This window comes from Cupressus sempervirens, chromosome 10 (assembly GCF_028749045.1).
Source record: "Cupressus sempervirens isolate cs-2001-9-10 chromosome 10, ASM2874904v1, whole genome shotgun sequence".
Classification (NCBI taxonomy): Eukaryota; Viridiplantae; Streptophyta; class Pinopsida; order Cupressales; family Cupressaceae; genus Cupressus; species Cupressus sempervirens.
Genome location: NC_143127.1, coordinates 809939742 through 809952103, shown reverse-complemented (window position 1 = coordinate 809952103; position 12362 = coordinate 809939742). Strand labels below are relative to the sequence as shown.

Genomic DNA, 12362 nt, shown 5'->3' with positions numbered 1-12362 from the left:
GGACATGAGAGCTACAAACGAAAGAGGGGATTTCTAACATTATGTTTGCTTCTTTTGATAGCTGATGCCATTGTCTTCTATGCAGAAATTTATTCTTGAAAAAATAAATTGATATTTTTCCATAAAATTAAAAGCAATTTTTTTTTTAGGAGAAACATTCTAGTATTCATACCATGTTATTTGTTTGTGATTCAATGATGGCTTAAGAAGGATTTGGTGCTTTTCCACTTGTAAAGAATGTGACTCATAGATTTTATTCATATAATGAAGAATATTTATGCTATGTTGCAGATGACTACATTCTATTGATTTTTCTCAAACAATTTAAAAGCACCAACAATGATAGACAAATCTATACAATGATTTTTTAATCTGATTATTATGCAAAATTTATCTTGAGGCAAGGGATAAATTATTATTATTATTTATTTTATAATGGAAAACAAGAAAGGAAGGAAAAAAAAATATGCAAGGAAAAGATCTAATGAAGCAGAACAAAGAAATATTCAGAAGACTGTGGCATGTTAACATCGAATTAAACAAGGTGAAGGAAATGTTGAAGAAGGCTCAAAAAAAGTAGAAGTAGTGCATATGGGAGAGAGGTTAGGAACACTCCCTATGGAATCTCAAAAAATGAATGTTGAAGAAGGTTCAAGATCAGTCCCTATAGAGGTTCAAATAATAGAAGTTGGAGAAGGGTCAGAATCTTTCCCTGTTGAATCTCAAACAATGGATGTTGGAGAAGGCTCAAGATTGGTCCCTGTAGAAATTCCAGTAAGAAAAATTAGAGAAGGGTTGGGATCAGGTGCAGGAAGTGGTATAGATGAAATCTTAAATATTGTCCAATCTATAAAGTATGGTATTTCTCATAAGAATTTAGATCGTTTACTTAAAATGGATGTAGATAAATTGAAAAAACTTGTAGCTAGTGTTCAACCATTAAGTTTGTCTAAGAAAAGGTCAATGAAGAAGAAGATAAGAGAAATTATGACTCAATTTGATAACATTGAAACACTTGAACAAGCTTAGTTGCTTTCACTTTTGCTTACACAAAAAAAGTTGCAAGAGGCATTGAAATTGTTGGGTGTAAACACAACATCAATGAAGAGAAGATTTTCTCACATGCAAACTAATTTGATTGAAAATGTTAAACAAGGTTTGAGAAACATAGGAAAACACTCTCAAACTAAAGATAAGTCTCTGGCAAGAAAAGTGATGTTGATGTCTATTGTAAGTAAAAATATGTCTCAAAATAGACAAATATCTTCAATTTCATCTGAAATGGGTTTTATTAGGAAAACAATGAGACAATATGTTAAGAGAAGATTAATTGTGGATGACAATACTATGGAGGGCAACTGGGCAATCATGTGTAGAGCATCTCATTCTGATAGAATTGAAGAGTTATTAAAAAAATTAGTCATATCATTTTGGATTGATAACACTCGTCCTTCATCAAATAATAGAGATGTTATCAGGCATAAGATTGCACCTAGTAAATATGAACATCATACAAAACATTGTTTGGACACAACACAACATGAGTTATATGTGTCATTTTATAATGAACATCATAATGTAAAAGTTGGGCAAACATTGTTTAAAAAATTGAAGCCATACTTTGTGAGGTCAAACAAAGTGTTTGAAACTTGTTGTTGTCATCATCATATTGAGTTTGATCTCCACCATCAAGTATTTTGAAAGTTTATAGAAGACACATATGGTTTTCATGTTGCTCCTCCTAGTAGGAGAAGTGAGTTTATATCATCCATTTTGTGTGACAACATAGATGATCCAACTGGTAGAATAAATTGCATCAAAGGATTATGTGAAACATGTGGTGAATTGGCTCTATTTCCTTTGAAAACTGAAAATATTGATGTAACAAAAATATTGAATTGCAAAAGTTACAAGTATGTCAAGAATGAAACAAAGTTGGGGAAAGAAACAAAAAGGTTGGAATATGTTGAAGATGAGTTGCATGTTCTAACATTTATGGACAGATTTAAGAAATTGATTCAACCTTATATTTGTCATGCATTTTTTGCAAAGTGGCAAGCACAATAGTTTCAAACTTTGAGAGATAATTTTCCACTTGGAACAATTGTATCAGTTGTTGATTTTACAGAGAACTATCCATTTGTTCATTAGAAAGCAATTCAATCAGATTATTACTTTAATAAGTAGGTCACTATTATGGTACATTTTTTTTATAGACATGCACAGTTAGATTTGGATGGTGTTTAGAGTACAGTTCAAGCACGAGTAATTATAAAGAAATATCATTTTTATATAAGTGATGATAAAGAACATGACATTCACTATGTAGAACATTGCTTCAATATGTTCTTTCCTTATTTGAAAGAAAGAAACATAAATATTGATAAACATTATGTTTGGTCTAATGGATGTGCCGCACAGTTTCAATCATCTAGACCATTTTATGCATTGTGTAGATATCATCACAATGAGAATATAAAACACATATGGAATTTCTTTGAGAGTGGCCATGGAAAAGGTGAACATGATGGTGCTGGAGTTTGCATCAAATGAGATTTTTGAAAGTATCAAATGAATTATCAGGGAGTTCTTGTAAATGATGCACATGATGTTGTTGAATGGTGTAAGACTCATTTTGCATTAGATGAGGTGGGGACATCATCAACAATGAGTCGATAGGCACCATATAGAGTCTTTTGGGAGATAACAGGTATGGATGTGTACGTTTTTTTAACTTTTATGCAGTTAAATTATAAAATTTTATTGTTAAGTTTTATTTTTGAATTTGTTGAAGTTTAAATTTATTTTTTCTATATTTTCAATTTAATGAACTTTCAGGTGTTAATAGAAAAAACATCCATGGTTGCAAGAGGATAGAAAAGACATGTTCCTTACATTCAATCATGAGTATAGATAATTGCAATTGGACATTGAAGACAAGAGAATACTCATGTTTTTGTGATAGTTGCATTGATGAAAACTATGAAGAATGCATCAATTAGACACATGGATATATTGGTGCATGGATTTTTGTACCACTTGATGTTATCGATACATTTGATAAAGAAGATGAAAAATTTGATGATATTCCATTGATTTCTGATGATTATAATCACATCTATGGATTGGTAGAATTGGGTGAGCATCATAAAAATTAATCTCAACTTTTTAGTTAATTATCAATTTCAACTGTCTTATATATATTTTACATATGCATTCATGTATACTTTTTATGTAGGAGATGTCTTTGCAGTGATTGTTGAGCCTAAAAATCATGAAGGTGTCAATTATTATTTATTGTGATGTACTACAGAGAGGACAAAGTTATATGACCCTGAAGAAAGTGATGGAATTTTGTTCCCCATAGGTAAATTATACATATACACGTACATGCACATATATATTTAAATAAATATATATATCTAGGTAACTTCATGTCTGTCAAATTTTAAAACACTTAAATTTGTGGTACAAGTTCTATTGTGATAGAGGGAACATATTTGAAGAAAGACAAAATAGTCCAACATGGAATACACTTTGTTGATTATCAACCTGACAATAAGGTTTTACAATACAGCCACCTGGTCGTTGCTATAGGGCTTTGTTTGCATCCAGTCAAACTTAAGTGTGTACGTCGCAAGTGGAGACTAGACAGTGAAGATCATGAAAAAATATTGCATGTTATAAGTGTACATAATGGTTGATTAGACCTTTGAGATTTATTTTATAATAATCTAAATATCAACTTTGGTGAAATTGTGTTTTTAATTTGAATATCTGAGTCTCAGTTATCATTAGTTTATTTAAAACTATAATATTAATTGTACTATGGATGAATTTAATAATTTAACAACTTGATATAAATAGGCTAGAAGTTAGTTCGAACTTACACAATTTCATTATCTATGTTACAATTCTTAAATATCAACTTCTTTTCAAACTATTGAATTTCATCTTGAATTAAATGTGTTTAGATTAATTGTACAATCATAAGTTCTTAATTTTCATTAATTTATTAAAAAATTAGATAATTTAATAATTTAAATTAATTGTACCATGGATGAGTTTAATAATTTAAATTTATTTATCAATTTTTTTTCAAAATAGATTAAATTTCATAAGTGATAAATTATATTTATTTTTCTACTTAATTAGATTTAGGGTTAGGTTCAATTGTACTCATTTTTAAGAATGAAATTCAATTAGTTTTATAGTTATGGTTTAACAAGATTAGCATATAAAAAGTAAGAACTTGTTTTTAAAAAGAATTGTATGAGACTGCTTGGAATTTGATACCCGAAATAGCATCACTACATAATTTCCCAGCTAAGAAAAGGGTTTCCCTTTATCATCTATGATTCTCCATACTCCACCTTAAAAAGTTCCAAGGAAATTCAAGTAGTTGCAAACAATAGATATGGTGATTTTGTATAATTGTAAAATAGAATACATACTTTCTAAGCCCATAGAGGTCCTCCAAAAGTTATAATTAAAAACCATTCGTTAAAGAAGATCAGAAACATTATTGGTACGATAAGCTTCCACGAAAAACCACTTTAGAGTCAGTTCAAAGAAATTCGTTGGACAATTGAAAATTGAACTCTTGTTAAAAGAAAAAAGTATTTTTTGATTGTAGACCTTTATAAAACTAGTTTGAAAATGAAAAAAATTACTATTCTTACTTAGGGTATGTAATCCTTTGATTTGACAATTTAAAATCAGTAGAGAATATTCTGTTCTATTTAAAATTCTTTTCCATTTTTCAAGTTGTCTATTAACATTGAGCTATTTACAAAAAAAATGAGCCTACACATTGATCAGGAAAAATTATTAGCTGAGGCTTTTGAGTGCATTATTTCCCTAACTTCCATCACAATGCTAGGAAACTCATGAAAAATAGATACAACACAACTTAAATGTATCCCAAGTCGATGAAGAGCAACTTCTGCTCCACCAATACCATAAAATAGAGAAAGTACTCTGACGCCATCAGGATATAATGCTTTCAAGACTGATAAATGATATGCAACTGTATCTGTTTGGAATGAATTACCCAAACAACACAAGTGATCAGTCAAACAAGAAGTTCCACGAGTGTGATCTCTATCAAATCCTAATATAAGCTCTATCTCATTAAGCTCTAGAGGGATAAGGTCACTTGGCCCCACCCATACCAATATCCACTCTTCACACTTTTGAAGTATATATTTTTGTGCACTATCTTGCAGTTGCCCTTGTGAATTTTGAATCATAACTCTCAGTTGATCAATAAGGACAGTGCCACATTGTCTTGAGTCTATGGAATTCAATTTTTTCCTCTGATCCCATGAAGGCCAATACTTTTTTATTTGTGGAAGTGCTTCCTGAATAGTCATGGGGGGGAGAGGTTCTGCTTGAAATCGCTCTTCTATTGGAAGGTTATGCACATACCCTCTTGCTCTTCTGGAAGTTGAAAAGAACATTGAGTCCACCAACTCTGGTTCAACACTATTAAATTGTTCGGATATTGTCTTCCAAATATCCTTCGATGCAAAAGCATCATTCTCATAGTAGAAAAAATGTGGCCCTTGCATGAACACATTGATTTCCTTTGAACGCTAGCCAATAGGTTTCCTTGGAACTCCAAAACCAATTAGTTCCTTGGGACACAAATTAGGGACTACATCACATACTTCAAACATTGCTTGCTTTTCTTGCATACCCTCTATGTATTTTTCATACTTCAACACTTTCATTATCTATGTTACAATTCTTAAATATCAACTTCTTTTCAAACTATTGAATTTCATCTTGAATTAAATGTGTTTAAATTAATTGTACGATTATAAGTTTTTGATTTTCATTAATTTATTAAAAAATTATATAATTTAATAATTTAAATTAATCGTACCATGGATGAATTTAATAATTTAAATTTATTTTTCAATTTTTTTCAAAATAGATTGAATTTCATAAGTGATAAATTATATTTATTTTTTTACTTAATTAGATTTAGGGTTAGGTTCAATTGTACTCATTGTTTAAAATGAAATTCAATTAGTTTTATAGTTATGGTTTAACAAGATTACCATATAAAAAGTAAGAACACAATTTTAAAAAGAATTAAAAATTGATTAAACAAAGTGATTTTTTATTAAAATTATATAGTACAAGTTTACAAGTTATTATTAAATTATGATTACAATTTTATACATCAATCAGAGTACATGATAAATATTATAGAATAAACATCTACAAATCTAATATATCTCTATGTAACTGAAACAAAAACTATAAATCTTGAATAAATACATGTATGTTGCAAAATATAAAAAGTCATATATATGTACATGTGATGGTATCTAACTACTGAAGTACTGAATAATCAAATAAATAGTGAAAGTACATGTATGGACCATCAAGGTATTGAAATACACGTGTACATGTAAACTGTCTCCAATATATATATATATATATCATCTACTACTAGAGGGACCCCTCAAGATGCATATGAATAGAATGACCCTCTGATCGAGTCTCTTGTACATCCTCTCACCGAGGCACATCAACCGAGCCCTGCAAATATATATACATGTAGATGTTAGAGTTATATCTTAAAAGCATATATATACATACACATGTACATGTACATTCAAATTAAATACGAACTTGCATATATATAGATATATATCTAGTTTTCAAAACATTTAATTAATTTTAAACAAACTATTTCAAACTTAAGTACCTGAGCACTATCAGGTGCCTCAATAGAATAATCTGTCTCATGTACATGATGCCCTAACCAATAGTATGTGTAACCATGTGCTCAGTGTCCTATGCCTACATGATTTATTATGAGTTAAAGGTCAAATTAAATATTCTAGATATATATCTGAACTAAATTTTTTAATAAATGAACATATTTTTTAATTTCATATATATTTAAAATTAAAAATAAATTATATATGTACCTAGGTCTCCGGAGGTGGAGGATAATCAGCAGACTCCATCGTATCATCTATCGATGCACCTGAGCTTGAAACTCTGACACCTACTGAACCTCCCTTAGCATCATGTCCAAATGCTAGTAAATCTTAGTGAAGTGGACTCTGTAACCGGGTGGGTAATGGTGTAGAATCAGTGTTGCCATGTCCAAACAATAGGTCCATGTATGATGAAACACCCAAGCTCGAACTAGCATCAATCACAGATAGGCCTCACAAATGCTCACCAAACTCATCAAGACCCTCAGTTGTGATTTGGACATCTCCAACTTGTATGCCTGAGTCCTTTGTAGAGTGTTGTGAGCCTGGTGCTGAATGTTGTGAGCTATGCACAAGTGTATCATTTGGTACTGGTGTGGCAGCTTGTGTCTGTGGAACCATGTCAAGGCTCTGATGTTGTCTAACAACATCCATCATTGCATGTAGCAAAATCCCCTGTGTATCAGAAATAAATCTGACAATATGCAACATATCCTCCAAAAATATAGTGCCACATCCATATGTCTTTGCTGTCCTAAAATACCACGAATATCGTGTGACAGTGGTAGCCCAACAACTCTATATGCATCATCAAAGGAGGTGCTTGAAGTGCTACTAGATGCCTATGAAGATGGTCAACCAAGTGGATGAGAATGTCGCTTATGAAGATAATGATCAATAGAATCCGATGTGATACTAGCCGCTCCAGATGCAATGTGCCCAATAGTGTCAATTGCTCCCCTTTGGGAAGCAATGACGACTCTATTTGCAATAGGAGCATGCATAGGAGTCATAGGAGGCATCCTTTGTCAAAAAAACTATCTAATATCTGCAGGTGGCAGACGATGTGCACTGTAATACTAGTCACAATCTGCGATCTGACCACGCCCCTGTCCACAATAATTAGGAATATCCAAGTAGTTGACATTGAGCCCTATACAAAACTCAGCATACAACTGCTATGCAAAATAAAGGGGTATCTAGTTGTTATTAGGATAACAACCATGTGCTACTAAAAATCGTGGATAGCTCATCCTACCAATAATAGGGTCTCTGCATTGTGTGACTTTGTAACCTCTCACCCTACCCCGTGTAACCTCATACTCTTGAAAGAGCTCTCTCTTGATGATGTCTTTGGGGGCTATCCTCTTGACATCATCAAAAGATGCATCTGCTAAAACCTCAGCCCTAAGCTCGCTAGATATGGAAGCTAATATGGTAGGAGTAAATGAATGGTGAGCTCGAAACCTAGCTGTCAAATCCTATAAATTGCTACTATCGTAGTACATATGTCTCTATAAAGACCATCATAAGAGGTCGATATAGAGTGCTGTAATCTAGCAATCTCCTGCTCTGAAAATCCAAATAGAGCATCAATATTGATGCATGGAGGTGGTGCAGCAAGACCTCCAGTAGGAGCTACAGGTACAGCTTGACCTAGAACAGGAGCTGCATTAGGAGCCACGGCAGGACCTCCACCACCTAGAGCCGCACCAGGAGCAGGAACATGAGCTGCACGATGAGCCCTACGTCAAGGTACACCATGATTTGCATCACAAGCAACATGATGAGCTACATGAGGAGCCACAATAGGTGCCGCAATAGGAACTACATCAAGTGCCACAACAACCTGTGTTACAACAGGAGCCGCAGTAGGAACTACATTAGGTGCCACACCAGGAGCCACATCAATCTGATCATGTGAAGCCATAGATCTGTAGAAATGTATGAAGCTCGCTAAACTGCCTATTGTACACACAATTTTTTTATTTTTAAAATTAAAAATTATACACATTTATGTAATTGAACATACAACACACATCATGGACCTAGATAATCTGTAACACATGGACTTAGATTAATTTGCATATAGGTAATAATATAACTTACACATGTACATATATAAGAACATATAACTTAGAACACATGTATGACCTAACCTAGAATACATGTTACAATGTTTAATTAATAAAAGTTAATTATAATCTTTAACATAACTTATTATAATATATACAAACATTAAGAATGTACATCATGTATATTTGAACATGTAAAGATCTTGTATATCTTAGGAGAGTCAAGGTATTTAATATCTCTTTTTGTTCATGATCAATCTAGCCTACTTGAGAAATTTCAAGTTCATTTGGAAATATGCAAAATGAAATGGGTTCTCCTTTTTCACTCCTTGGAAAAAATTTCATGTAATAGGAGTTATCAACGCTCAAGGATATTCCCGTGGTGATCATGTCTTCAGAGAATGAGGAGTCACGAACAAGGAAGGTAAGAGCTATTGTCCATTGCATTGTTATTTAAGTTTGATCCCATTAACCTTTAGGAGGATTTAGGGTTTTGAAGTTTCTTTTGTGTTTTTCAAATTGGGTGTAAATGATTTTTTATTGAAGTCATTGATTCAAGTTATGATTTGGGGAGGTCAGTTGATATCTAGGAGTTCATTCCAATAATAGGAATTTGATCACATTAGCCTTTCTAAAGTTTTACATTTTGGAAGATATTTGTTAAATTTTTCAAATGGAATTTGAATGATTTTGATTGGAGTTATTGAGTCAAGATATGAGTTGGGTAGAAATGATTTTGATTGGGGTTATTGAGTCAAGTGTGCATTTGAAATCGTACCATTCCCACAATTTAAAGATGTATACTTCTTGGGAAAAGGTTTCTCAGAATCATAAATATTTTTAAGGTAGCGATGTTGTAATAATAATAATATGGTTATGATTGTATTAATCGGTTCAAATCAATTAATTGAAATGTTGGCCAAATTAAATTAACCTCCTCTATTCCTCAACATTTTTATTTGATTTTATTTTCGCAAATTTGATTAAATTATATTTTAAGAGTATAACCTTATAAAATGAACTTAATGGTTTCTTAATATTTTAGATTTAAACTAATTTTTATTTTATGAAAAATTAAACAATTTATAAATTATAATGTGTCATGTAAATTTTTTTTAAATGCAAATTTATATAAAATGTTAGGTTTAAATATTTTGAAAGTAATATTATATATTTATTATTTGTGGAAATTATATATTATTAATTATTAAATTTAATATAGCAGAATATAATATAATATATAATGAACATTTAAATATTAAATTAAAAAAATTAATTTGATATAAAACAAGAATAATGAAATTAGTTTTGTTAGCATTATTTATTTTGTATTATAGATATGTCTAAAAGATATATGGTCTACTTTTTAATGAAATTGTGGAACTAATAAGATAGCACATAGACTATAATTTAGTTATATTGTTTAATTCTAAATTGAGTTCATTCAAAATTTTTATTATTATATTTAACTTAAATAATGTAATATTTTGTTTATTTATTAATATTATGTGATCCTAGGTATTATAATTAGAACAAAAGTTTTTATCAAGATTATTGTCAAGTTAAGATTAGAATTATTTTTTACACTGTATGATTAAAATTATAGTTACTATTATGATTAGGGCTAAGATTTATATCATAGTTCATATTCTTATTGGAATTTGGATTTGGGTTTAAAATTATGATTATGGTTCTCTTGAAAGTTTATATTGTGGTTGTAATTATGATGAAGGTTAGGGATTTCATTTAGATTCATAATTAGGGTTAGTGGTAGGATAATGATTTAGGTTTATGTCACAATTATGGTTAAGATTAGGTTTAGAGTTTGGGCTATAATCTAGTTTTGTGTTAGGTTTTAATGTTTGGGTTAGGATTAGAGTTAAGATTAGGAAAATGTTACAATTATGGTTAGTATAAGGGATTACAACATACATATTATCATGGATTAGGAATAGGGGTAAGGTTACAATTAGAGTTAGACTTTGGAACACATTTAATTTTATGGTTAAGCATAGGGTTATGGTTAGGATAATGGTTTAGGTTTATGTAATAATCAAGGTTAGGGTTGTGTTTATAATATAGGTTATGATCTTTTCCATAATTGACCTTCAACATTTATTCAACATAACTATTGCACACTAAGGTTTTGATAATGGTTAGGGTTACGGTTTGGATGTACATGTATGCTATATATTCATGTACCAGGTAGATATGCAAATTAATGTACATTCTTGTATATGTATAATTTAGGATCTCCCCTTAAGACATGTCATTGAATTATATTATATAGTTAATTATATACTTAGATTAAGACATTAAAGTCTAAGTATTCTTTTAGAATTACAATTTAGCATTTAAATCTAACATTTTAAGATAGATTAGTGTACAAAGATTAGGGTTTACTATTTAGGGTCATGATTTAACATTTATGGTTTAAATGATTATTATTAAAAGGTTAGATGTAGAGGTTAAACATGGGTTTCTATCATTGTTAGAAGTATGGTTTAAAGAGGGTTAGGGTATGAGTTTACATCATTGTTAGTTCAACATGGCTAGAGGGTTAGGATTTGTATTAGGGATCATCTAAGATTAGGGGTTCTAATTTATGAAATTTATAGTTTTGCAGTTGGGATTATGACCATGTTTAGTATTTAGGGTCCTATTGTTTAACATTAAGGTTTAAGAGTTAAAATTTAAGTAATATATAATATCTTTACATGTTCAAATATACATGATGAACATTCTTTATGTTTGTATATATTCTAATCAGGTTATGTTAGATTATAATTAAAATTTCTATTAATTAAATATTCTAACATGTATTCTTTATGTCATACATGTTCTAAATTATATGTTCTTATGTATGTACACATTTATGTTATATTCATACCTATATGCAAATTAATCGACATTCTTATATATGTATAATTTAGGATCTCCCCTTAAGACATGGACATTGAAAATTATATAACTAATTATATACTCTGATTATTAAGACATTAAAAATAATTACACATTTAAACATGAATATTGAACACATACATGTATGCACGTCTATGTTGACATGAACATATTTACATGTACATTTATGAAATAAAATATACATTTTAATCTACATTCTTATACATATGTAATTTAGGATCTCCCACATTAAGACATGTGTCATTAAATATAGTTAATTGTACACTTAGTTATAAGATAAATTAAGATCAATAGTTAACATATATATATATATATATATATATATATATATATATATATATATATATATATATATATATATATATATATATATATATATATATATATATACACACACACACACACAAATTATACATATAAAAATATGAATTTATTAAAAACATGTACATACATCTACTTTTAACCATGAACAAATATACATGTACATCTATGTTCAAAATAAAAAATTATACATTCTAATCTATATTGTTACATGTACAATTTAGGATCTAGACCCTTAAGATATGTCATTTAATTAAACTTCTAAGATTAAGATATTAAGGTGAATTTCACACACACACAC

The 12362-nt window shown here is 30.0% G+C and overlaps 1 pseudogene; it reads right to left on the bottom strand.

Annotated features, from left to right (window-relative positions):
* The window catches only part of LOC149536402 (DNA (cytosine-5)-methyltransferase DRM2 pseudogene), an 87185-nt pseudogene extending 81450 nt beyond the window's left edge, over nucleotides 1-5735 (bottom strand).
* Nucleotides 5736-12362: the final 6627 nt, after the last annotated feature.